At 48.0% G+C, this 25316-nt stretch overlaps 1 protein-coding gene across 3 annotated transcripts in view; it reads left to right on the top strand.

Annotated features, from left to right (window-relative positions):
• AREL1 (apoptosis resistant E3 ubiquitin protein ligase 1) overlaps positions 1-25316 on the top strand; it is a 618076-nt gene that overhangs the window by 17765 nt on the left and 574995 nt on the right. The gene's annotated exons all lie outside the window — the stretch shown is intronic.

The raw sequence follows: 25316 nt of genomic DNA, 5'->3' as shown, positions 1-25316 counted from the left end.
CGTCATCATGATAACAGAGTCTGCGTATGTTCATCTATACCTTCTCACATGCTTACAAAGTCAGCATTTCGTTTAGAGTGGTAGTGCGTGCATTACGCCTCCCGGCCCCTCCCCTGTGCACAGTAGTCCTCTATAGCCACTAATCATCCTCCTCCTCCGAGTCTGAGTCCTCACCCTCTGGCAAAGCTTCACAAGGGTCACCCCTGTATGCGTTCCATTTCAGCCACACCCGGTTCCATTTGCGGGGACAGGCTCTTAATACATACACTGCTCTTTCCTTAACCATGAGAAGGTCCATATTTCTTATCCACCCTGCCACCGTTGGCAACTCCGGAGCTCCCCATCTCTGTGCAATGTCTCGTTTGGCCACCGTCATTGCTAGGGTGACCCACAACTGCTCACACCTGTTTAAGTCCGTTGGTTCCCAAATGTTCAGTAGGCACCTACGAGGTTCCGGAAGTACAGACACATTCATGGCTTGAGAGACTGTTCGCATAATTTGACGCCATAGTTCCCTTATTTGTGGACATTCCCAAAACGTGTGTAGGAGAGTCCCCTCCTCCCCGCATCCCCTAAGGCAGTATGGGTGCTGCGCCCTTTGAATTCTGTGGAGCAGTGTGCGAGTGTAGTAGATGCGGTGTAGCACCTTGAGCTGTATCAGGCGGAACCTGGCTGATATGCCCACCTCCCTCGGGGAGGCCAATGCCTCATTCCACTCCGTTTCATCCATATCGCCTAGCTCGGCTACCCATTTCTCTTTAAGTTTGTGCGTGGGATCTGGCGTGTTATTAATTAATTTCTTGTATGTGAGCGAGGTCGCTTTTTGCTCCATGTATTCGGTAAGCAGTCTATCCTCAAGGGGCGAGGACTCTGGGAGTGTCGTGTCTGGTGGGATTGCGCGCAGAAGTGCATGTCGAATCTGTACATAGCGGTATGTTTCAGTGGGCCCTAGGCCGTATTGTTGCTGAAGATGCTGGAAGGGAACAACCGTGCCTTTGTCCCAGAGGTCCCCAACCACCGAGATCCCTATGTCGTCCCATCTCTTAAAGCCTTTACAGGCCCTAAGGGTGCCCAGTGCCTTGGTGTCCCAAAGGGGCGTCAGCCTAGTGATTTTCCCCTTCCATCCTTGGCGTGCCTGCGCTGTGTGCCAGAGTGTCGCTGTGTGGAATGTTGGGCCTAGCAGGGTCTTGACCTTCGGGTAATTATACAGTACCGAGAGCATGCCCTCAGTCCCCAGTTGTGACCAGTCTGCCTTGTATGCGGGGTCTTCTCTGGAAACGTGAATCCAGTGATTAATTACTTTAAGCTGTGACGCCCAGTAATACAATTGGAGATTGGGTAGTGCGATACCTCCCTCGTACCAACTCTTCACTAGTTTTGCCTGCGCTATACGTGCCGGCCCGTTACTCCACAACAGGCTGGAGACCAATGCTGCTACTCGTCGGAAATACTGCGGGCTAACCATATAAGGGGAGTTCTCTAGTACATACAGAAACCTCGGGAGAGCCATCATTTTGTAAAGAGCTGCGCGCCCTAGGAGGGTCAGTGGCAGCGAAGCCCAATACTGGACATCTGCACGCAACCTCTGCAGAGGCGGCTGCAAATTTTCGACATAGAACTGTTTAGCATCTTTCGTCACATAAATACCCAAGTACTTGAAGGAAGAGGCGGTCACTGTGAGAGGGCAGGTAGCCGGCAACACCGGAGCAGGGCCGGCAAGTACATATAGTGTAGACTTGGCCCAGTTCAGGGTATACCCGGACGCATTACCATGTTCATCGCAGATTGCCAATAGGGCGGGTACTCCTTCAGTCGGGCCAGTCATGTATACCAACATGTCGTCGGCGTAGAGGGAGACCTTGTCTTCCCACCCGTCGCTCCACGCGATTCCTCTAAATAACGGTGTCGCACGTAGCAGGATTGCCAGCGGTTCCAGCACTATCGCAAACAACAGGGGCGATAGCGGGCACCCTTGTCTCGTTCCTCTCCCTAGTGGAAAGGTCGAGGATATACGTCCGTTCGCTACCACCTGTGCCATCGGCCGGGTGTAGAGCAGTCGCACCCACGCCATATACAGGGGCCCGAAGCCCATGCGGGTTAGTACAGCAAAGAGGTATTCCCACTCAACCAAATCAAATGCCATTTTAGCATCTAGAGAGAGTATCACAGCCTGTTCTTGAAGTAGATGCGCCTTTGCCAACACCCCGTGCACCCTGCGTAGATTAAGTGCTGTGCTTCTATGTGGCATAAAGCCCGATTGGTCAGGGTGTATTAGGGTAGTGAGATGTTTGGTGAGGCGGCTGGCCAGTAGTTTCGCCAGGACCTTCGCTTCTGTGTTGAGCAGTGAGATGGGTCGGTATGAGGTACAATCGGTTGGTGGCTTAGACGGTTTTGGGATAGCCACAATGGTGGCCGTGCGTTGATCGAGTGGGAGCAGCGCCTTTTGTAGGCTGTCGTTGAACATGTCTAGGAGGGGCTTGGCCAGGATTGAGTCCATCGCCTTATACCACTCCACAGGAATCCCGTTCGGGCCTAGGGCTTTGCCGGATTGTAGCGCCTGTATCGCCAATTGGACCTCTCCCACAGTGAGGTCTGCCTCAAGTTCCTGCTGCGCTTCTGGTGAGAGCACAGGGACCTGGATGTTGCTAAGGGAGTCCATGGCCTCCTGCTCAGTGACTGGCCGTGTCGGCGTGTAGATGTTCTGGAAGTGGCAGGCTAGAGTCTGAATTATGTGCTCTGGGTGAGTTCGCAGTGTGCCGTTCGTGTCATAGAGTCCATGAATCCCTTTGTTGCTGCCACCCCGCTTGTCTAGCCACGCTAGCATCTTCCCGGCCTTATCGCCCACATCATAGATTCTGTGTGCTGTACTCGCAAGGTGCCCTTTAGTGATCACGGTAAGGTGTGCCTGATGTTGTTGCTGGCGGAGCCGCAGTTCATGGAGCGTCTCAGGAGTGGGGTCCGTCATATGTGCAGTGTTCGCCGTGTGCAAGGCTACTTCCAAATTGGTCAGTGTGGCCCTCGATTCCCTCTTATGCCCAGTAATGGCTGATATGGATGCCCCTCTGAGGACCGTCTTATACGCCTCCCACAGAATTGAAGGTGAAGCGACCGACCCAGTGTTCTCAGTGAAATAGTGTGTGGTGGTTAACTTGAGCTTCTTCTTGATGCCAGGGACCTGCAAATAATTGGGATAGATCGGGTATAGCCTACCCCGCTTACAATCCCTGGTGGAAATGTGAAGGGAGACCGGGGAGTGATCAGAAATTCCTCGCGGTAGAATGTCAATACTTTCTACAGAGCTCAGTCCAATCCCCAGAGTGAAAAAGTAGTCGATGCGGGAGAGGGTGTTATGGGGTGCGGAGTAGTGTGTGTATTGCTGCGCCGCAGGGTTCAGGTGACGCCAGACATCCGTGAGGCCCATAGCAGATAAAAAGCCCGGGAGTGCTGCGGCTCCTCTCTGGCGGGCCCGCTGGGGAAAAGTGTCCAGTAGAGGGTCTGTGATGGCATTGAAATCGCCTCCCATGATCACATCTCCCTCGGGGAGATCAATAAGGAATCGGCTAAGCGCCGGTAGGGTTATAGCGTGCAGTGCGGGGGGGATGTAAACAGACACCACATTCAAGGCCCTTCCCTCCCACTGGCCTGAGAGTGCTGCAAACCGGCCTTGGTCATCCGTCTTGTGGCTAGTGACCAGGAAGGGGGAGTTGTTTCTGAGGAGTATCCCTGTGCCCCTGGAACCCGAGGTGAATTCGGAGTGTACCGCCATGGTGTACCCACGCCTGTTCAGGGCCTTACAGGTGGTTCCCGCCAAATGTGTTTCTTGCAGCAGTACTAGGTCTGACCGAGCACGCTTAACAGTTTGCAGCACCAAACCCCTTTTTATTTTATCTCCCAACCCTCTGACATTCCAGGTAAGGAGCTTCAGTGGGGGAACTACCGTCGTGACAGGGGTACCCATCGCGGGTGTAGCTTGATCATGCTGTGCCATGTGTAGTTATGAACCGTGTTCCTCGTCATCAGGAGGAGAAGGGTGTCAGAATGTGGAGGCGGTGCACGCCGCCCATAGAGTGCAGTGTATTCATGCCCTATGAGATTGCAATAATGATGACGATGACCGTGAAACTTAACTTTAACTTGAACTTCGTAACTCCCATCCCTCCACCCCCTCCCTGCTCCCCTGCACCACGGACGAGTTCCCGCCCGCATCCCCAACTTGGCAGAGTGCTTTTCTCCCCCCCCTATCTAGTCTTACTTGCTTGTGGGGTTGGTGAGTCCCCTACAGGCACCGGCCATAACCCGCCCTACTCAGTTCCATCGGCCCAAGGTCCCAAGTGTAATGTTCAGTGCTTGATGCTTCCAGCGTAGTCATTCATCCCCTGCTAGGTTGTCCTGAGTCAAAGGGATCCCTTTCAAGATCGGAGTCTAGGCCCCCGGCTGCGCCCTGTTCAGTGGCTGGGCTGGGCTCGCGGCGCTCTGGCGTTTTCTCCTTACGGTGATCCTGGCGGTCCTTGCGCGGGCGTTGAGGCTTGCCCGCCGGTCTCCAGCCATCCAACCACTCTCGTGCTACTTCAGGATTGTCGAAGAACCACGTCCTTCCCTCGGCCACAATCCGCAGTTTGGCGGGGAAGAGCATCGAGTAGGGTAGTTCCCTGTCTCGCAAAGTCTTTTTGACCGCATTGAAGGATTTTCGACGCCTGGCCACCTCGGCCGTGTAGTCTGGGAAGAACGCCAGCGTGGAGTTCAGGATCTTCACCGGTGGCGCCACCCTGGCCGCCTGCAAAATGGCGTCCCTGTCTCTATAGTTAAAGAGTCTGGCCAGCACCGGTCGCGGTGTGGCCCCAGGTTGGGGCGTACCCCCGGGGACTCGATGAGCCCTTTCAACGGAGAAGAAGGCTGATAGTCCTTTAGGTTGCAGTTTTGTCTTGATAAGGTCCTCTATGTACAGGTCCATGGCACCTTTTCCCTCCGATTCCGGAAGGCCTAGAATACGGACGTTGTTCCTTCTCGAGCGTCCTTCCTGGTCGTCCAGCTTTTCTTGTAGTTGTTTGGTTGTCTTTTCTAGTCGTTCCATCGCCACCTGAAGGTCAGAAGTGTCCTCAATAAGGGATTTCGTGACCACCTCTACTTGCGACACCCTCTCCGACATTTTCTTGAAATCTGCTCGCATCAGGTTCACCTCCGTGGAGATCGTGCCAACCGTCGCCTGGACGTCTGTGAGAGTTCTCATGATGGCCTCCAGTGTGACTTTTCCAGTCCCGTTGGTGTCAGAGGAAGCACCGGCTGAGTGCCGACCAGGTCCTTGTGAGTGGCTGTTATGGGCATAAGCAAACTTGTCAAGCTTGGATTGCGTCGCAGCCATGCTCCTCGTGTTCTTGCCCGTCATGATGGCGTGCTTGAGTTGCAAGTGTCCGTGCAGGCCTTCCTCCCGATGTGTGTCGTCGAGGCAGCCGGTAAAAGGTGCAGGGACCCCAGGGTCCAGGTCCGTCCCCGCCTGTGGTGCAGCCGGATTGTGGCTGCCGTTGGATTCAGTGGAGAGGTTGCCGCTGTGATGATGGCGGCGTGCACAGGTCCCGGATTCCGTACAAGTTCCCTCCTCCACGTGGGTCGTATGGTCGCCGTGTGTCGCCGGGGACTGGTGCCACTATGGTGAAGGCCGCCTTCCTGTCCAACGGCAGTTCGGAGTAATGTTCAGTGCTGCGGGGGGACCGCGCCGACCCAGGCGCCGTCTGCCTATGTGCGCCGTAGTGGTCGGGGCGCTGTGCGGGGCCTCCACCGTCCCTGCTATCACTGGAGTCTTGGCTTAGAGGTGCTCCCAAGTGCAACGTGAAGGGAGCGCCGTGGTGGAGCTCGGTGCCAAGCAAGGAGGAGCGGTCGCCGGCCAATGCCGACTCCTCCCGGCCGGAGAAGGTGCGCTTCCGGTCGGCACGCCCCCGAACTCAGGGCCGGTGCTGCCGAGTCGCTGTAGGCCTCTTCTCACTATCGACGGATGGAGCACTTCCCGGCGTCGGATTTTCGCTGGGAGCGGCTCGTTATGTGCCGCTCGGTTCCCGGGGCCGATTTCACCCCTTCAGGCAGGTCAGTATACGGATGTGCATGCGGATTATTGTGCGGGCCGGATTGCCTTGCGGAGCTCCCGGGTTAAGCTGCCGCCATGTTCGGCAGTTGGCCACGCCCCCCATGCTTGTTCTTTTAAGCGTCTGGCCAAATGGGATTCCCCTTTATTTTCTGCTTTGTAGGATTCCTGCTAAAGATAGAATATGCATAGTCCTGCCATATCACTACGTAATGCTCGACTTTGACCCCGTAAGTTGGTTAGCTGCTGTAAGTGCTTTTTAGATGGTGTCTCTTAATAGCGCATTTACTTTTTTTCCTTTATAGCTGCCTCTAAATTTTCAGTTCCCGGATTTTATGTAGATGAACCATCAAAGACATGTACTTCCCCCGCATAGCTGCCTTCATTGCTCCTGAAACTCCCACTGGGCTAACTACTCCTCTTTTATTCATATACAACTTTCTTAATATGCTTCTCCATAGCTGCTCACAGCAGGGATCTCTAAGTAACCTAGGGGCAACCTCCAGGTCACGATCAGTCTCTGCAGCTGGCCTGAGTCGAGGCCATCTATAACTCGTGAATGATCTGAGAGTCCTATTTGCACCTATTGGTACTCCTCTAGTGCATTCTATCAGAATTGTTCATAAGAATATCAATTCCGGAGTACATGCGGTGGACATGAGAGGTGAAAGAGTACAGTATATCTAAGGGTTGTCAGTTCTCGAAAATGTATTTGCTTACTTTTTTTGGGGAGTCAGATTTTATCAAGGAGAGCTACTTTTAGGGCCTATTGGCCTATTCCGGCAAGAGAACTCTAGCTGGCAAAGAACAAGTGTTCTGTTCATTCAAAAATTGAATGAGCAATAACGATCTATTTAAATCTTTTGTTTTAATCTTGTCACGTTTGCCGTGTACCAAAGGCAGAGGTGAGATATCAGTTTATGTTCATTTAGAATTTGCTGCTTATTTCATCCAGGAGATTGGTGTGTACTTTTCGTTCTCTGACTGCAAAGTTACTGTATTTTGTAAAGTGAACTGTCTGAAAATCGTGCTGGGGTTGTGAAATGAAAGGCTGTAGGATCTCAGTTGTTTCTAACAAACAACATTTAACACCTTGAATGCTCATGACGAGCTGAGCTCGTCATGAGCCACGACGCTCCGGTGCTCATGACGAGCTCAGCTCGCCATGGCCCGTGGAACGCTCCGGTGCGGGGAGAATTCCCCCGCTGTGCTGAGCGTTCCACGGGAGGCAATACACCTGTGACGAGCTGAGCTAGTCATGAGCACAGGAGCGCCGTAGCTCATGACGAGCTCAGCTAGTAATGAGCATGGGGTCGCTGTGCGCGCCCCCCTTACCCCCAGCACAGCGGGGGATTAACCCCCGCAGCAAAGGGGTTAACCCCTTCAGTGCTGATGACGAGCCCAGGCTCGTCATGCAGCACGGTGCTCGTGTGCTCATGACGAGCCTGGGCTCGTCATGAGCCGTGGAACGCTCACACGCGGGGCTAATTCCCCCGCTGTGCTGAGCGTTCCATTGCGCGGGCGGGTTCATGACGAGCCCAGGCTCGTCATGAGCACACGAGCACCGTGCAGCATGACGAGCCTGGGCTCGTCATCAGCACCGCGGCGCCGTGCGCGGCCCCCCTCCCCCCCGCACCGCGGGGGGAATTAGCCCCGCGGCGAAGGGGTTAAATAGCTTGTAAATAAACAATACAACTATTTAGTTAGAAAGGCAATTTTTGTTGTAATTCTGAAGTGTGGTGGAAACTAAGAATTTTAATGGGCTCAAAACTAATTAGAACACTTTACTTGGTTATGTACAAGTGATAAATATTTGCTGAAACCGGATTTCCACACATTATCGTTTTCATGCTATATAGTTTTATCAGAAAAACTGCATGTCAGTTGGTAAGTGTATGGCCATTTCAATGAATGTGCTGCACGATATGCTTTAGTAATATATTTAATAAATGTGAGATTTTTTTAGGTCGAGCCTAGCGGCAGCGCGCAGCCACTGCTCGCTCTGCGAGGCATGCAGTAGTCTAGTATGCTGTGGAAATCTCGCCTTTTCTCCACCCATATTCTTGATTGGTGGTGTCATTGTCTTTGGTAAATGTTGGTTTCCGATTGATAATGAGGCTTGTTAGTACCTTCTTGTTACTGCCCTGTCGACATTTTTTCCTCCCATGAGGACAGGATCTTTTACTTGGGGCGTCACATGGTCTCCTTCACAAGTCAGTAAGCACTATTTTAATTTTTTTATTTGCAGCGCGGTCCGCTTTTACTTTGATGGCCGTGCTTCTTTATTTTGTATTTAATTAATTTGCTGCGTGGGCCGAAAGGGAGCGTTTCTACTCACTAATCTAACAAGCATTTGCAGCAATAGGCCTCGCATTTACGCACGTTTGAGCTATTGACATTGCAAATAACAATGCCTTTTATTATTGTTTTTATGTAAAAAAAGGCGTTATTTACAATGCCAATAGCTTAAACTTGTGTAAATGCCAGACCTATTGCATTGCAAACGCTTGTGTTTTTTTAAGCAGCACGGCCGCCCCTGCTTTCTATCACTTTAACCTGGCATTATAGTGTCTCTTTTTCAACTCCCAACCCCCCCCCCCATCCTCCCCCCAAAAAAGAAAAACTAAAATGGAATTAGAAAGGATAAGCAAATTAAGGCATGTGAATTCCAGGGAGCACATAATCGTGTTCTAATGGTCTGAAGATGACAACAGCACATCTGTGTTATCTCATCTGTACTAAAGCCACCTGGCAGTTGTTTTCAAAAGGGAGCACGAAAAACAGCCACACTGGGATGTTAAAGAAAGCCCTCACTCACCACCTAGTGATGACTTGCTTCATCATCGGGCCCCACCAAAGAGACCGAGTGTCTCTTTGGTGTGCTGCAACGCCAGTTGTTACTGCGGAGCGGGATGGTGAGTTCAGGACGTGTTGAGTGCAATTAAATTAGTGAGTGGTGAAGGTGGTAAAATTGTCAGTAGTGTATCTGAGGTAATTATTTTATTCTATGACCACTAAAGACAGAGATTTTAAAATATGTGTAAGGAAACAGTCCACTTTAATTGAGTGGTGGGTTCCTATACGTTTGTCACTACTGACAATTTTACTACCTTCACCACTCACTAATTTAATTGCACTCAACACGTCCTGAACTCACCATCCCGCTCAGCAGTAACAACTGGCGTTGCAGCACACCAAAGAGACACTCGGTCTCTTTGGTGGGGCCCGATGATGAAGCAAGTCATCACTAGGTGGTGAGTGAGGGCTTTCTTTAACATCCCAGTGTGGCTGTTTTTCGTGCTCCCTACCATGGTCTAGCCTACTTTAAAGACACTCTTCTTTTGATTACTGATTATTGACCGGGGAACAAGAGTGTCAATCTATTCTCCCTACCTCTCTTCTTGTCAAACACAGTTGTTTTTAAAAGCCTGTTTTATTAATAACAACAGTACCACCACCACCAGTACCACCAATACTAGTACCATCACTTCTACTAGTACCACCACTACTACCAGGACCACCACTACCAGGACCACCACCACCAGTACCACATACCACCACCAATAGCACCAGTACCACCAGTATTTCTACCAATACCACCAGTACCAGTACCACCACCACCACCAATAACACCACTAGTACCAGTACAACCAGTACCAGTACAACCACCAATACCACAATACCACCTGTACCAGTACCACAATACCACCTGTACCAGTACCACGACCAATACCACCATTACCACCACCAATAACACCACCACTACCACCACCACCACTAGTATTAGTACCACCACCAGTACCATTACCACTACCAGTACCACTGACATTAGTACCACCACTACCAGTTCCACAGCTACCAGTACATCTAACACCAGTGCCGCCACAGTACCACCACCACCCGTACCAGTATCAGCACCACTAGTACCACCACCACTACCAGTTCCACCAGTACCACCACCAATAACACCACTGCCACCACCAATAACACCATTACCAGTACCTCTATTACCACTACCAATTACCACCACTATCAGTACCACCACCACCAGTACCACCACCAGTACCACTACCACCACCACCAGTACCATCACCACTAGTACCACCACCACCAGTACCAACACTACCACCACCACCACCAGTACCGGTACCACCACCACCAGTACCACCACTAGTACCAGTACAACCAGTACCACCAACACTACCAATACCACCAGTACCAGTACAACAACCAATACCACAAGTACCACAATACCACCTGTACCAGTACCACCACCAATACTAGTACCACCACCAATACGGAAACAAAGCTGTAGATTCCGATGATCTGTATAAATGGTAATAGTGTGAGGGAACCCCAAGAGGTAATGCCTCCATTCCTGGAAGGCAAGCTTTATGGCTAATAGCTCCCGTTCTCCTATTGTGTAAGTTTGTTCAGCTGGTAGAAGCATCTTAGAGAAGTATGCCACTGGATGTAAACAACCAGTAGCTGGATTGCGTTAGGATAACCCCCCCCCCTGCCCCCCCACACACACAGCATATTGGGAAGCATCCGCTTCCACATAGTAGAGTTGAGTGTTGTCCGCATGTCGGATGATGGGTGCTGTGGTAAACCTTTTCTTTAGTTGTGAGAAAGATCGCTCTGCTTCTGTGGACCACACAAAGGCAACTCCTTTGCAGAGCAACCGCGTAATAGGAGCAATGAGGTCCGAGAAATGATCAATGAACCGCTTGTAAAAGGTAGCAAAACCTATAAAAGATTGCACCTCTTTTACGCAGCTAGGACTGGGCCACTGTACTAAAGCTTCGATTTTTCTTGGTCCATCTGGATGCCCTTGGGGGAGATAACAAATCCCAAGAATTCCACTTTATTGGTATGGCAGGTACTCTTATCCAATTTAGCAAATAGGTGATTGTCCTTTAGTTTTTGCAATAGCTTCTTGACTTGCTCAAAGTGTTCCTTTTCGGAGTGTGAGAAAATCAGGATATCGTCTATGTAGACAATCCTGAATAAGTCAAGGTATTCCATTAAGATATCATTGATAAAAAACTGGAATGCCGCAGGGGCATTACAGAGACCGAATGGCATGACCCAGTATTTGTACAATCCGAACTTATTCCTGAAGACGGTCTTCCATTCGTCTCCTTCCTTTATCCTTATTAGATGGTAGGCCCCTCTGAGAACTAGTATAGTAAATATTTAGGCCCCACGCACTTGATCTAACAGGACCGAGCTAAGAGGAAGAGATGACTTGTTCTTAATAGTGACTATATTCAAAGCATGATAGTCCAGACACGCGCTTAATCCTCCTTCCTGCTTAGGTATGACAAAGCTGGTTGAAGACACAGGTGGAGTAGAATGTCTGATAAACCCCTTTTCTAACATGTTGGTTATATACTTTCGTAAGTATTCAGTCTCTGGTTCGGTCAGGGTGTAAACTCTGCTCACAGGCAGTTCTGCCCCCGGGATTAGATCGATACGACAATCATAACTCCTGTGAGGAGGCAGAGCAGTGGCTCTGGCTTCATCAAACACTTCTTTATACTCCTCATATAGATAGGGGACTTGGAGTGTTTCTCCTACAGTATGAAATGTGCAGCTTACGATCTTTCCCACTCATTGGCTTCACAATAACAATGCAACAGACAATGAGGAGACTTCAATGTGACTTTACGCAAATTCCAATTGATATGAGAGTTATGAACCTGTAACCAGGGGACTCCAAGGATAGCACCAAAATTAGGTGTATCGGTCAAATAAAAAACAAGCGATTCCGAATGTCCATTGCTACAAACCATGGTTAGTTTAGGAGTGTTGTAAGTTATTAGGCCAGAAGACAATTTCGTCCCACCCACTGCCCTCACAGGCTCTGTTTTGGTTTTAGGTAGAAAAGGGATTCCTAAATTATGAGCAAGGTGAATATCTAGAAAATTACCGGTAGCACCAGAATCCAAAAGTATTGATAAGGCTTTTCTAAGTTGAGTAGAGACCATCAAGGTGACGGATGAGGTAAAATGTCTGGCCACTGGAGCGGTTATGTTTGCTATATTTTGGGAGACCTGATGGGTCCAACAACTTGAAAAATTGGTCTCCTGTTTCTTCAAGTACTCTATTTTTCCGACAGCGAGGTATAACATTGACTACCAGCTGCTGTCTTGGGAGTGGTATTGGGTTTTAAGGGGCAGACCTTTGCATAATGCCCACCTTTCCCACAATGGAGACAGAGATAGTTTTTTCTGCGTTTGTCTTTTTCCTCAAAGGATAAGGGGGCTCTTATACCACTTATCTGCATAGGTTCGCTGGTATATTTGCCTTCCCTACTCTCCTTCTTATCCCCTCAAACCACTAGAAAACGAGCCATACCACTACGGGATTTTTTTTCCTTTCCTTTCGCTTAGTCGGGAGCGTGTATAAATTCCACCTCTCCCACAGCAAGTAAGGGGATCTCTCAAAATATCTCTTTCTTTCCACAGAACAGGCACTAATGTATCTCAAGGGCACCAACTAACTGTGCATGAGGCTTGGGCTCTAACATACCACCACCAGTACCACTGCCACCACCACCACCAGTACCACTACCACCAGTACCACCACCATCAGTACCACTACCACCACCACCAGTACTACCACTACCAGTACCACCACAACCACTACCACCAACAGTACCACCACCAGTACCACCATCACCAGTACCACCACTAGTTCCACCAACAGTGCCACCACCAGTACCACCACCACTAGAACGACCAATACCACCACCACCAGTACCACCACCAATAACACCACTACCACCAGCAATAGCACCACAAATACCATTACTATTACAACCACTACCAGTACCATTACCATTACCAACACTACCATTACCACCACTACCAATACCACCAACAGTACTACCAGTACCACAACCAGTACTACCACTACCACCAGTACCCTTACCACCACCAGTACCATCAGTACTACTACCACCACCAGTCCCACCACCACCAGTCCCACCACCACTACCAGTACCACCACTACCAGTACCACCACCACTATCACCACTACCGCCACCACTACCAGTACCACCACCAGTACCACCATCACCAGTACCACCATTAGTTCCACCAACAGTACCACCAGTACTATCACCACTAGTACCACCACTGCCACCACCAGTACCACCACCACCACCATTACCAGTTCTACCATCACTACCAGTTCCACCACCCCTACCACTAGAACCACCAATAACACCACTACCACCAGCAATATTACCACAACCACCACCAATACCATTACTTTTACCACTACTACCATTACCATTACCACCACTACCAGTACCATTACCACCACTACCAATACCACCACCAGTACTACCACTACCACCACCGGTAGCATTACCACAACCACCAGTGCCATCAGTACTACCACCACCAGTACCGCCACCACCAGTACCACCACCAGTACCACCCCACCACCACCAGTACCACCACCAGTACCACAACTAGTACCTGTACCATCAATACCATTTATACAAGTACCATAAATACCACTAGTACCAATACCACCACCAGTACCACCAACACCACCACCACCATCAGTATCAGTACCACCACCAGTCCCAGTGCTATCACCAGTACCACCACCAGTACCACCTCACCAGTACCACCCTCACCACCACCAGTACAACCACCATCACCAGTACCACCACCACCACTACCACTACCACCAATACAACCAGTACCACAACTAGACCAGGACCGCCAATATCATTTATACCAAAAATACCACTAGTACCAATACCACCACCAGAACCAGTAGTACCAGTACCACCACTACCACCACCAATAACACCGCCACCATCTCCGCGCCTCTCGCTCACTAGTAATAGCAGGGGCACTGAACCAGCCCGGAGCTGCAGCCGAGACCACCCCTCCCTCCCTCCCTCCATGCGTGCCATAAAGCACACCCTGCACCAGGAGGTGAAGCCAGGGCCATACTATAGCTGAACTGTTTATTAGGCCAAAGATAGCAATGACGTAATGCAATGCCACACTGCACACTCAATTCACAGAGGGGGCAGGAAATAGCCCCTCCCCACTCTTCCTCCTGAGCCGCAATAGTGTAATCATAGTGCGAAAGTTGTTGGAGCTCTTTGTTAGTGTTTATAGCTCGGATCATATGTAACTCTCACTTTACACTTCTTCACTGCACTATTTATCACTAGTTTGAAGACATTGCAGCCCGGTCTCTTCCACTGATATTTACAATCTAAAAAGCGGTCGAGAAGGCCCATTATTGCAATGCAATAGGTCTCACATTTGCAAGAGTTTAAGATATTTGTATTGTAAATGACCATGCCTTGTATTTAGGTTTTAAAACCCAAAACATAAATAAAAGGCATTGTCATTTAACAATGGCAATAGCTCAAATTTGCGTGAATGCGAGACGTATTGCATTGCAAATACTTGTTAAACATCAACTCAGAAGCATTCCTGTCCCTACCTTGATGACAGTCCTATTAGTGAACCAAGAGAAAAGTCAGAGATCATGCCTACTCTATATGTGGACTAGATTCTAATTGTACATGGAGCAAACATTTGCCCTATTAACTCAAACAAGAGTTTTTAGTTCAGCAGCAATCATGAACTCATATTTGAAGGTGCTCTCATATGTGATAATGGTGAAGAAGGCAACTTGAGGAACTAAAATATTTGCCAAGGATCACACAATTTGATATCAGTGTAGGGGTTGAGCTCAGTACAGTTAGATTATTCTTGTCACTAGACCTTCCAGTCTGGTAACATTTTAATGATTTTTTTTAGGCCTGGTTGAAGTTTCCGCCAAATGTTCCTTAATGCCACCTCTTTTAAACACCCGTTTAGTTTCTTTGAGGAGGACCTTACGGAGGTCACCACGTCTCACTCCCCCTCCAAACCTCCTGTTTTGTGAGGAGTCTAAAACTAGATTAATGTATCCAGTGAGAATGATCACTCAAGAAGCTCCCCCCACCTCACCCTCAAAGTGTCAAGAGGAATTTGTTCCTGTGCCTTGTTGGGTGCATATACCGAAGCAATAGTAAGTACCTGTCCTCCCATTTTACCCAAGCTTATGTTGCATCAACCTACTGCATCTGTATATTACTAGGGAAAGTCCATGCCCATAGAAATGGAGATCCCATTTTGTTTCAGTGCCACGAATAAATGATGAGCTGTAGGGCAGCCCCTATTCTTCACCCTGTACAGGTCCTGCCTTGTGACATGCATTTCTTGAAGGCATATAATATCTGGGTGTAGGTCTTTTCATCAAACTGCATACCGCCCCCAACCCTCCTTTTGACCAGTGAGTTGAGCTCCTTCACATTATAAGTGAGAACCGTCACCATTGTTTAAGTCTATATTGTGGTATCTCTCCCTTTTCCGAAGTGTTTGTGGGTCTCATATTAAAATGGCGTGCACTCCCGAGGCCAAAGCACCAGCCTGCAATCTAATTTATATGTCAAAATGTGCCTTGTCTATTCAAAAAAACCTCACAAAACCCACCTTCTCCAATTTCCCTCAACTGTTTGAAACTTAATTATGAGATGACAGCTAATGGTCATCGCAGCGAAGCCCTGTCTATACAAAGAGAAAATGTTACGTTATTTTCTGGTTGTGCTACGCCGGGCAGGCCACTAACTACTGAATCATCCATCCAGGTAACCTGTGCAAACGTTGGAGTGGGTAACTGCTGTGTTTTCAACCAGTTGTAAGATGGGCCCAATCTCCAGTTCTGCATTTTCCAAACACCCTGCCTGCTGCTTGCTAATATTTGATATTATTATCCCCATTGCATCATTGACCACCCTTTGGTGACCTCGTGACCTCTTGTACCCCCTCCCCCAACCCCTCATGATTTTGTAAAGTCTTATCTGGTGCCTCTCGTAGTCAGAGGTTCCAAGGGATGGGTCCCAATATCATTGCCTTCCATGTCCACTGTCTTCCACCCAGTCTGTTGCTGCTTGTCCTTTGTTGCTGCCATTACCCAGTCTTGTCCCTCAAGTCTGTTTGGTGCCCTGAAGTCTATGCTGCAGATCTCTCCTCCTCCTTGACATCCATTTTCATTATTTTTGCCGCCTCTCTCCAGTCTGTGACGAAGTGTGTGGCTCCGGAATAATCAAAGATCATGCCAAATGGATATGTCCATCTGTATCTAACTTTCCATCCCTCCAATTTTGTCATAGCTGTCTGTAGTTGCCCTACTAAGTCCTCCACTTTCTGCAGTGTTTCCGCATTGATCTCCATCATCTCAGTATGGTGTTCGACCTCCAAATTCCTGGGCCCCACTGCATCTGCATCTTTATGAAGTTCATCAATCTCAGAGCCAAGTTTTTAAAATCCGAGCCTCTACATTCTGTTTCTCTTCCAAGTTCTTAGGTGTTTTCGGAGAGCCTGTAACGAGCTCTGCAAATCTTACTGAGTGACATGGTACCCCATTGTATTTTTGGCTCCTGGTTGAAATGGGCTTAATTTGGGATTCTCCATGCCCATTCCACAGTGAGCAAAGGTATGTGTGGTTGTGTTCTGACATGGTTTTTGGCTCTTTTTCGGAGTGATGAAGACTTTAAGCTTGCTAACATCTATAATCTGTATTCTTACCTTGTGTTGGCCCTTTTAAGCCCTTTCTTCCAGACCTAGAAGAGGATAGCTGCTTTATATGATGATAGATCCCTTATTCTTGATTCTAATCCATCTATTGCCTATTGGCTTTGACATAATTATGTGTCCTTTGTGGTTCTGACTTTATATTACATATTGGTATGGTTTGTGTAGGTACTCTGACAGAGCTAAGGGTTATTTCATCCTTCTCAGGCCTACAAGGCCCAGAACTAGAGAGACTCCATTTTGCTTTCTATCCCTGCAGAGCTGAGATGCTTGCAGGTTAAAGGTAATGTTTATAGTTAAAGCTGTTGTCCACTTGGAGAGAACCGGTCTGGGCCAGCCCTTATCGGTAGGCTGTATTATTCTCTGTGTGGAAGACACCACAAAAGGCCGGCCGGCTGGGTGTGTGTCCTTGACGCGGAGTGGTGCAGGGATCTGATGGGCGGCGGGCTGATGGCTGGAACTTTCCATGAGGAAACAGCATTCCATATTAGTGAAGTGCAGAGGCGGAGTTAGTTAGTTGAGCTGGAGTTGCAGAAAGAGCTTGAGCTGGAGAGAGTTCGAGCGAGAAAGAGTTGAGCTGGAGTTGCAGTTAATTGAGTTGGAGGAGCAGAAAGAGTTCGAGCTGGAAAGAGTTTGAGCTGGAAGCAGTTGAGTTGGATTGAATCAGAGGAGAGGAGTGGAGTTGCAGTTGGAGTGGAGAATCAGAAAGAGTTTGAGTTGGAGGAGCAGAGGAGAGGAGTGCAGTTGCAGGCGGAGAAGAGACAGAAGATGCTTGGAACAGAGAGAAGACAGACAGACAGTCAGTGAGCTGGAGCTGAAGGAAGCAGTCAGAAGCAGTTACTTATCAGGAGGAGTTGTGAATAGCTGGAGTCTGAAGTAATGCCTTTTAGAAGAGACTGAAGTTATATCGTGGATTAATCTGTGGGAGCAGCTGGAGTGAATTGGACATTGGCATGGAGACAATCCGATAGAGTGAAGAAGCTAGTGGAGCGAACGGTTATCAGAGCGGCAGAAACCATTAGACTGAAGTTGGAAGGTGGAGAGAGTTTGTGGGGGAGAGGAATCCAGTGCAGAGTGATCAGCGCAGATGTGTGTCCAAGAGTGCAGGAGAGGATCTAAGACGAGCTAAGGCACAGACGAGAGAGTTGCCCAGATGACAGCTAGAGCAAGACCTCACGCCCCTCAGGTGATACCCTTCCTTTTTCCCAAACATTAACCTTGTCCTTATACTGTATGTCTAATCCTTTTTCTTTCAGTGGTGTGTTACATTTCCTGTTAGTTACAGAGACCCCGCAGATCTGTGTATGTGTCTATTCCCATTTTATTGTTATTGTAATAAAGATACCCCAGTTCCTAGTGAACCAGTGTGCATGTGTTGTCCTTATGATAGAGCTAACCTTTCTCAAAAGGAAATAGGAGCGTTTAAATCAGGGAATAACTCTTGCATACAGTGTGTGTCTCTTGTTCTTAAAGCACAGGTAACATTTCCTTCTAGTCAGGGGTTACAGCCAGAACAGATGCTACCCCTGATCAGGTAAGTAGCCACTGAATAATTAGGGAGAGAGAGGAGCCCTTGAGCTAAAAGAATAGTTACAAACTAAGTAATTCGGCCATTCCATAATATTATTGTAGTAGTGAACCTCTAGTGAATAGTGAGAGAAACTTCCCAACATAGAGAGAGAGAGAGAGCTGAAGGTATTCATAGGAGAGTGATCGTCGTTGGTAAGCGGCGTTAATGAGAACACCAGGTGGGACACTGGTGCATAGATCCGCCGGATTGTGGATCGGGCTGTGAGTTAGAGAACACTGGGGGGGACACCAGTGCTTAGGTCCGCCAGATTGTGGACCGGATTGTGAGGAAGAGAGCACTAGGGCTGCAGACCGGTGTGTAGGCACGCAGGATTGCGGAGGTGCTGAGCGAGCACTGACTGTAGTCAGTGTGTAATGGTAAATAATCAGAACTGCCCCAGGGTAGATTAGTCTGGACCCATGTGGTCGCGAGACTATGAGGTGTGAGTGTGGTGTAGGGCATGGACGTCCTTAGTAATCAGTGAGTATTCCTAGTAATCCCTATAGATTTAGTGGTGTTTCTGATGATATGAGCTTGTATATTGCGAGTTCCCCATCCTCAGGTAGGTACCCAGGTGCCTGGATAGATGGGTCCTGAGGAGGGAGGTGGTTACGTTTTGGCCGGGTTGGTGGTGCTCTGATGAGCTGGTCCTATCTGGTCTGAGAATCCGGTCATAACAGGTTGCCACCGATATCTTTCTGCCCCATTTTTTTCTGTGTTTTTTGTAGGCGGCCAAACGATCTGCGGTGGTCCCAGAGGGTTTGCCTCATCGTGTTTTGTGTCCACCACAAGTTTTTATGCCTTCAACCACGAGTCTCAGCTGTTTGTCTACATTCACTGCTCCCTTCTGTTGGTGATGTCTAATGGCAATATGGGTGGGTGATGACCAGGGTGCCCAGCAAAATCCTACAACTACAAGCATATGAACCTCAGCACCTCCATCTTAGTCTTTTCAAAATAAAAAACGGGTCAGTTGTGCTCCTTGTATGCTCCCCTGAAATTTCCTTGGTGGCCCGCAGCTCTGGGTCCGGCATCTTGCTACCTGTTTCACGAGGGCCACACATGCCGAAATGGGGACTTTTGGAGCTCATTGTCAGTCTTATGACTGTCACCCCAGCTGAATCACTGGCACCGAGTCCTCATGGTCCCCTGCATGAACAGAGCCCACCTAGCAGCCTGGTTAGCCAGAAGGCCACATGGCGCTGCAGTCTTCCTCTACCAGGTTTTATCTGTGCCCCTTTGCTGCAGCCATCTCGGCCCAGACAACTGACCAAGCCCAAAGTTGATGAAAAACCAATTGGTGTCCTGGAATGCTTTTACGTATGAAAAAAATGTTTACATCACCCTTCATACATCTAGGAATTGAAGAGTGACACCACCTTCCCCACAAGTAGTACAGTATAATGCATGTGGAGAGAATAGCAATATCCTGGTTGATACAGAATTCAGCAAAAACTTAAGGTATAAAGAGGGAGACACTCTGAAAATGAGTCCTTCAGCAATCTGAAAACTAGTCCTTCAGGAACCACTCTAAGTATTAGTCATCACAGAGTAGTGCAACGTATTGACCTATTCTTGAAGCAGAGGCGATGATCACCATTAAATACTCTATCAGAAGATAAAACAAGGCGATGCTTCAAGTAAAGGCAAAACCTGTATCAACACGACCCATTGGGTTTGAGCAGATGCACAGCATAACCCTTGACCTCTGACATCTCACAACAAAATTCCCTAAACACCTATATCGCCAGTAGCCGACTACTGAGTGTCAATACCAGGAGACCCTTTAGTATGCCACAAGGATAAATAATTGCCTCAATTGTATTGTGCCAAGACTGCCTCCATCAACACTCCTGTCCTTTGAAGGCTGAGCTGTACAGATACAAGGAGATTATCGCCAGCTTCCTTGGGGACAGTAGCGGGAAAGACTGCCACTGAAGAGAGAAAGGGCCTGGGACAGAGCCAACTTCTATGTGCCTGACAGCTGGAGTACCAGAGGTGTCCTCTATCAGGCCCTTCTGGATGCAATTGAAAAGAACACACCGTCCCTCCCTTCTGATTTTCGGGACAGTGATCCAGAATGGCATTTCCTTTGCTCGTAAACATATGCCCCCAGGATGAGCGAACCTCTTCTAGCTCTGAGGATAACATTTAGGGAAGAGCAGAAACCCATGCTGATATAACACATCCTGAAATTCCAATCCGTAATGCTTCTGTTTTGAAGAGAGGTTATTTTGTTCATCTCACACAAATGTTGATTGTTAAACTTCTTCCTGAGTCCTTGATTTTTGTGGCACCATAAGCAATTACGTAAGACATTGCTACATTGTTGTCCATCCTGACTAAAAACCAGTGTCCTTGCAGATGACTTGAATTGGACCCCGTTGCATCCATGGGCTCCGTTGAGTTCCCTCCAGTTGGAGTGCTGGACAGATTCCAGCATGATCACCAGCAATAAGTGCAAGTGATTTCCAGGGTGCTTTCTGGGTCTGTAAGCTGAGATTTGTCACGAAGTTTAGAGTTGGCGAGATTCCATGGTGATATGTGTTTCTGAGGTGCAGTAGCATAGGGGACAACTTACACGCAAAAGGCCAGATGCCCCTGCACCTGAAACCATTAGTAATCAAGAGCCGAGCTCAGAAGGTGCTGCTTCTTTTTAAGATCAGATTGATGTTTCTTGATCGACAAAAAGCAAATATTATCAATGTATCAGACCATGCTTTCAAGAAGGTGTCATTTTCAGGGAATCATAACTGCGTTTTTCATGATGTTCACCTGTCAACTGAACTGCTAAACATCAAGCACACGATTTTATTGTTTTAGAGAGACTGATGAATAGGTACTTTCCTGATCTGCCAATTTCCTTTATATAGGTGAATATGTGTGCTCCTTGCATGGAGTCTCACCACAGGGCCTTGGTGGAGACCCTGAGGCAAATTCAACCCAAACAGGAGAGTTTAAAAAACAGTGATGTTGCCAAACTGAGAAGGTGAAATTCATATACCTTTCGTTAGATTGCAGGATCAAAATGGGACTAAAGGTTTGAAGTGATCATCCCGAGCTAGGTAAGCGTGAGAGCACTGTATTTATTGACTGTTCTTCTCCACAGCTTCCAGGGAATGGTCCAACAGACCCTGGAGTTCAAACACCAACATTCTGTAACCATGGAACTGGCATAGTATGAGGGAAAGGGAGTTAGCTAATTACTACAGCATCTGCTTTCTTTCCAAAAGGGAATAAAAGAAAGAAACACCGGAAGGAAAGAAGGAAAGGAGGGAGCAGAGGAAAAGCAAGGAGAGCAGCAGAGAAAATCGCTAGAGGGAATTTTAGGAGAATTAGAACAAGTTTACAATTTCGATGCAAAACTACATAAGAATACAAACAAATTTCAAACATTTACAAATTCATCTGTTTAGGCTTAACACTTTTCCTACCACTCATACGTGAGTAGGAAAATTGAGGAAACCCCCGCTGGAGATCGGTGCTGGGTTCTCTCCGACAAAGTTCTGACACTGAAGGCTCAACACTATCCTCAAGCCCTAATTGCCAAACCACTTGTTTGGGGATCTTGTAAATTCTGAAGAGATTCCCCCAACTCCTCCCATTGATTCTCACAACAAAACATGACGTGGCATCCACCTGAATAGGAGAAACAAACTTCGACAACCCCTTGGGAACCGTGTGAGGAAGCTTAATTCTCACCAAATTGCCCACAAGGACCTTGGAGCTCAGACTAGAAACATCCTTGGCACATTTTGGAGACAACTGAACAATAGTATTGTGTGACGTTTAAGACGCACCCACATCAGAATATGGAGAGGTACTCGCCGCATAGTCCCCAGAACCAACTTTCATATGCAAACCCCATTTCCCCATCCAAGCTGGACACATGTCAAAGGTAGCAATTCTCACACGCAGACTTTTACCCACAGCTTGACTGGGAATGCACCCACCTATGTGGGAAGGGTATGCCCAGACGTGGGTCCTGTGCTCACTCGGCCACTGGAGCCAAGCTATCCTGACTGATGAAGGCTGATCGCCAGAAACCGGTCCTAGGATGCTTGATTCCGGTCCAGGGAAGACATGGCTTGGCAGTTCGGGCTGGACTGTTCCCATGAGGCACATGGTCAAGACTGATTTGCATATGGCCATGTCTGAACTGGGGTGGCTTGGTGAGCAAAATAACGATGGATTAAAGCCAGATTTCTGACTGGGGGTGAATGTTTTGCCATTTTGCAACATTCCGTGCATCTTCTTGTGTGTTTTGCTGTTCAACCTATGTGGGAAGGGTATGCCCAGACGTGGGTCCCGTGCTCACTCGGCCACTGGAGTCAAGCTATCCTGACTGATGAAGGCTGATAGCCAGAAACCGGTCCTAGGATGCTTGATTCCGGTCCAGGGAAGACATGGCTTGGCAGTTCGGGCTGGACTGTTCCCATGAGGCACAGGGTCAAGACTGATTTGCATATGGCCATGTCTGAACTGGGGTGGCTTGGTGAGCAAAATAACGATGGATTAAACCCAGATCTGTGACTGGGGGTGAATGTTTTGCAATTGTGCAACATTCCGTCCATCATCTTGTGTTTTTTGCTGTATGATGCACCCACAACATTCTCTGCACTGTTTCCTTGACCTCACCCTATTGGAAATAGCCCACCGCACACACTCAACAAGCATGCGATTAACGCGCTCGATAAATCCGTTGGCTTGTGGGCGATATAGAACCACACAGATTGAGAGAGAAAATCAGATATTTCCCTTGAAGGGAATTGCATCCCATTGTCTGACACTAATTCTTTAGGAAAACCTTCCCTAGCGAATAGACTTTGAAAAAATCGAATGACTTCCTGGGTGTTGGGGGTCAACCATGAAATGGACCTTCCACCACTTTCTGTATCAGTCTGCTACCACCCAAAGCAAACCCATACCTATTAGGTAAAGGTCCTACAAAATCGACAGCCAATTTCATCCACGGACCACTAGGAAGATCCACCACTTGTACTGGAGGTGTTACCGTTTAGATGACCTTGTCACTAGACCAACAAATGACACACCCCCTGACAGCATCATTGACCTGCTGGTCCATGGATGGCCACCAATATACTGCACAAACCCTCCCTTTGGTGCTTGTCTGCCTAAGATGGCCTTCGTGACCAGAGTCAATGATGCGAGATCTCAAGCATCGGGGGGGCAACAAATTTGTCGCCCCTCATGATCTTCTCACCACCCTCCAATGTGAGCTCAACAGCGATCTTGGCAAAAGGCTGAAGGTCTACATCCAAATGCTTCTCTTTGGGCCACCCTTGGACAATATGATCCTTGATGTTTTTGATAACAGGATCAGCCTGCATGCCATCAAACCACTCCTGTTTGGCAAAGCCACCAGCACTGCAAACATCAACAGCAGCAATCAAACACTCCTCATCTTCTTCACATCCAACTAACGTCCATCTTCCAGAGGTTAATACTGATCTCGAGAGAAAATCTGCCCTAGTGTTTCTCCCACCCGGAATGTATGCCCCCACAAAGTTGTACTGCAACAATTTAGAACTCAATCTCGCAATACTTGGGGTGTGCTCTTTGACGACAAGCCCATTGAGGATGGGAAAGAGAGGCTTGTGGTCGGTCAACAACTTGAAAGTCTTCCCCCACAAAAAAGGCTTGAATCTTTCAACAGCCCAGCAACAGGCCAACCACTCTCTTTCTTTCGATTACAGAGTAGTTTTTTTTTTACTCTGTCGTAATGCCAGAGAGACAAACCCAACAGTATGCTCCTTGCCGTGTTTGATTTGTGTGATCATACCACCCAAACCATCGAAACTCGCATCAACCGAGACAATGCACTGGTTGAAAGGATCAAAGGGAGTGAGAATTTTGCACATTCCAACCTCTTGCTTAATGCGATCAAATTGACCCTGGCACACCTGATCCCAAACGAAAGTAACCTTTCTTTTGAGCAGTTCTCGTAAATGAACAGTTTTCGCAGCAAAATTGGAAATACACTTTTTAAAAAAAAATCTTTTTATTAAGTTTTATCAATGAATAAATCCGTAATATCAAAAAGACAAACTGAATGAACCATTGCACTACTGCATTCATCATCCCAGTGATACAATCAAAGGTTGCACTTAAGCCTAAAGTTACACATGTACACATTTTAAGACAAATGAGTGATGAGACCTACTCTAGCAGTTCCATCATATAGCATTATGCTCACGTAAATAGTCCGTTAAGTACTTCCTATAATTTTTCGGCCTAGATCGGGCAGGTAGTTCTTCCTCATAGGTACGTAAAGTGTCCTGGCAATGTTACATATCATAGATCCATTGTTTAGGGTCAGGCACATTTTTGCTGTCCCAGCACATGGAAATCCGTCGTTTAGCTAGTAACAGCGCTACCATACAAAACGTACGTTTCAGAGACCGGGCATTGGTTAATAACCCCAACAAACAAACCTCAATGCTATAGTTAATGTCCATTTCAACCATCGCTGCAAAGAGTGATGTGACTCTCTCCTGTATGTGTGCATTTTCTCACAAAACCATGCGAGATGAATAAAGTCAGCCTGGTCTATCCCGCAGCGGGTACATCTTGCCTCTGAGCGAAGGCCATATCTATATTGTTTCATGGGCGTGTAATATGTTTGATGCAAGTATTTAAAGTGGACAAGTCTGAGGCTGCCATTAGGTGTCAGCAATTGGATCAGAGTACATGCCGTGTGCCAGTCCCTTTCTGTAAGGGGATCTTGTAGAATAGCGTTCCATCTTTCCATGGCCTTGTGGCTGCTGCTACCAATTTCATCCTGCGCCACAGCGTACAGTCGGGAAACGAAGTGTGGTGTTGGAAGACGTCAGTATGAGTTGTAGGGAATTTAGTTGCATTGGCTTGTTAGGATAGCACGGATATAGCTTTTTGATTGCCCCTTGTAACCTTTGATAGTTGAAACGGAACAGTAAGGTCTGGTTTTGGATAGATGATAAGTCTTTTGTTGTTTTAAATATCCCATTGTATATAAGTCACCTAGGGTATCTATTCCCACCTGCTGTAG

Source organism: Lissotriton vulgaris, chromosome 9, assembly GCF_964263255.1.
Source record: "Lissotriton vulgaris chromosome 9, aLisVul1.2, whole genome shotgun sequence".
Lineage (NCBI taxonomy): Eukaryota > Metazoa > Chordata > Amphibia > Caudata > Salamandridae > Lissotriton > Lissotriton vulgaris.
The sequence above is the reverse complement of the archived record's forward strand: the minus strand, read 5'-3'. Positions and strand labels throughout refer to the sequence as shown.